Genomic DNA, 3,503 nt, shown 5'->3' on the forward strand with positions numbered 1-3,503 from the left:
GGCCAGAACAACTACCTGAAGTCCTCTGGTCGTATAGAACATCTCATCGAACAGCCACAGGACGTACCCCATTTTCCTTAGCTTATGGGTACGAGGCCATGTTACCCGTCGAGGTAAATCCCCCCTCACATCGGCGTTTAACATACGATCAAGAGCAAAACAGCCAACTAATGCTGGAGTCCTTAGACTCAATTGATGAGATACAAGAAAAATCTCAACTCCGAGTTGCTGCTTATCAACAAAAAGTCACCCGGTACTTTAACTCCAAAGTTAAAGAAAAAAGATTCAACGTCGGAGACTTAGTGTTACGACGAGTTTTCTTGAATACCCGCGACCCCACTGCTGGCGTGCTCGGACCTAACTGGGAAGGACCTTACCAGATTGAAGAAGTCCTTCACCCAGGCACCTACAAACTTGCACGCTTAAACAGAGATCTCGTTCCACGTTACTGGAATGGAGAACACCTGCGCAAGTATTACCAATAAACAGCCCTTCTTAAAGGACTGGCTTGTTCAAATTCTTCTATTAATTTTTACAAGTTTTGCAAAGAGGGTTAGCCACGGTGTATGGCTAACTGCTCGTATATGTAAGATTCTGTTTCAGAATCATTCGTAAAGACATGATTAGTCCATTTTTAATACGAAATTATAAGGGACTGTGCTCAGCCAGTCGTTCTTGCCAACCTTTGCGAATTTACATTTACAAATATTTGTTCACTACGTGTGTTGTTTTGCTGTATTACAAGTATCATTTTTCTGCACGAACAGGAATGTTCGAACAGGCCATGGTCAAGGCAAGTGACCAAGGACCTAAAGCTCCTCGATCACTTGGGGGGCATATAAGGCACATCGATAGCAAAGCATACTCTCAAGGTATGTAAACACATGAACAAAATGAGTGAAAGCATGCTTCAAGTACTTAGAGTATTTTTTCAAAATATATGTTTTGATAAATCATGACAAAGTACTATGCTAAGTTCGGTCATACGGACAAACGTTATAATAAGTAAAAATATTATAACACCAAGAGTTAAGCCTTTACACCGCAAGCATTGCTGCTTGGATGTAATTGTTCAAACAAAAAGATTTACTGCCCATGGAGCAAAGCTTAAAAGGAAACTATTGTTTTTACATTGCGACCCGTGGGTCGCATGTTCAAAAAGAAAGAAAGACAGGTAAATAAATTAAGAGGCATGGGGGGCAGGAGGATCCTGGGCAACAACCTGGTCAGTCTCTTCCTCGATGGTTTCTTCGTCCAAACCAACGACGCTTGGGGTTGCAGGAATCGCGGCTCTTGCCTCCTCTTCAGCCAGTTGAGCAGCGCACCGAGCCAACTCCGCAACTCTGACTTCCTCCGAAAGGTAGCTAAAGTCAGCACCCTGATTGTGTTTCCAGAAGTTATAGAAACATCGGAGTGTCGTCCTCTTGTACTTTTCCAGATTCTTGGAGTTGTCAAGCTCCGACTGCTGCACCTTGCCCTCGAGAGTGGCAATAGTCTCGTCCTTAGACTTGACTACCCCCTCCAGATGCTTGATTTCGCGGAGATGAGTTTTGTTGTACGACCGGTACTCTTCCCTCAGCTTAACCGCTGCATCTTTTGCAGCTTCAGCCGCGGACAGTTTGGTCACCGCTGCATCCCTCTCTCGGACCACCGTCTCCAACTCCTTAGCATGTTTAGCCTCAGCAGCCGAAAGCTCCTCAGCCGCCTTCACCTGATGTTTCTCGAGAACTTTAGCCTCAATCTGCTCAAAGTAGGCCTGGGCTCGGGTACGAGCAGTAATGGCAGAAAGTAAGGCCTGTAAACGAAAGAAAAAGAAGTCAAGACTTATCACGAGAATTGAAAAAACAAAGACTCGAGGAGCAAAGAAATACTTACGCTGGAGATCTCATTCAGAGTCCTGTTCAGGATCTGGTCGACTGGTAGCTCTACAGCTTGGATCATGGCGGCCCCAACACGCTCACCTCTGCCAATGCGTTCAATTCGATCCTTAGCGGATCGAATGGTATGGCTCACGAGCCTGGCCTCATGAGCCTCTTCGCGAGAAAGATGCTACCTAGCAGGCGTAGGTGGAGGGTTGGACCGAGCAGGGGTGTTTTGCTGTTCAGAAGGAGCTGGAGGAGGGGTAGGAGTTCGCCCAGTTGGCACAGGACTTTGCACGGTTGGTGAGCCTTGAGGAAGGTCTTCTGGTCGACTCTTCTTGGCTGAAGGGCCTCGACTGGTTTCACCAGTTCGTTTCTTTGACCTCCGTTGAAGTTGAGGGACTTCCTCTTCCTCTTCGGCCTGGTACATGTCAAAGATATTGGGAGTCGACATATCTGCATGAAAATAAGCATAAGAGGTTAGTAAGGGAAGAAAAAGGTGAAAGTAAGTAATACAACAAAAAGAAGATAATAAAGTGAATACCCGAGCTACAACTACTGGTCGCTATACTATTGACTCTATTAATCATATACTCATTTTCTGGCATGAAGAAGTTTGGCCCTAGATTTGGAGCATATGTAAAGTTGCCATCCCCGTCAAACATGTGACAGGGGATTGGCAGACCATTTAAAAGCGAAATAACGTTACCATTGTCATCAGAAGACTCTTCCAAGTCAACAACTGGTTCTGGGGCCTTTTCTTTCCCCTTGCCTTGGGGAGCAGAAGGCCTTTCTGCAGAAGGGCTGCCCGTGGGTTCCCTGATCGTAACTCCTGTTGGCCTCCTCCTTGGAGAGGGCACAGGAAGTTGCTGCTCGGGAACCCCCCCGGCAGTGGGTTCGTCCGTTTCGGACCCTCTATTGTCATGGCGAGGAGCCAGAAGGCCAGATGACCTCAAATTATTTTCTAGTGTCAAGGTCTTGACACATTTGGTTGCGACGGACATCTTGGCCAGAGTATCAGACCTCGACACCATGTCTGGTGTTGGGGTCGGGCGCAACCAGGGGCCTGAAAAACAGATCGAGTTTGAGAAATGACGATAGGAAATACTATATGATAAAGTATCGACCAGGGCAAAGACAAATTTGTACCTCCTCTCGCGAAAGCCAAGTTGTCACTGGATATATCCGGAGTAAAGAAGTACTCCTTGTTGTAATGTCCCACGTTTGATATGTGGGTGGTGCCACTCAAAAACGTCCGGCCAGTTTCTTGATGGCAGAAGTGAAAAAAGCCCGTCCCGTTGTGTTGGGGATTGGACTTGAGGTCAAAGAGGTAGTTAACCTCATGAGGTGAAGGTTCTGGCCATTTGTTAAGTTTGTACAGGACGTAGAGTGCAGCCAACATCCTATATCCGTTAGGGGTTATTTGAAAGGGAGCGACGCCGAAATAATTGGCCACCCCCACAAAGAAAGGATGAAGAGGGAGATAAGCCCCCGCTTCAATGTGATACCGAGACCAGGCGCTGTTTGCTCCTCCTGGACGGTTAGCCCTCTGCTCCGCAGTAGGACGTGTAATGGTTACCCCCGTTAGGGGGTATTTTCTGAAGCAGTTCGCGACCATCCGAAGGGTCATCGAACTGGCTGGAG

Source organism: Humulus lupulus, chromosome 3, assembly GCF_963169125.1.
Source record: "Humulus lupulus chromosome 3, drHumLupu1.1, whole genome shotgun sequence".
Classification (NCBI taxonomy): Eukaryota; Viridiplantae; Streptophyta; class Magnoliopsida; order Rosales; family Cannabaceae; genus Humulus; species Humulus lupulus.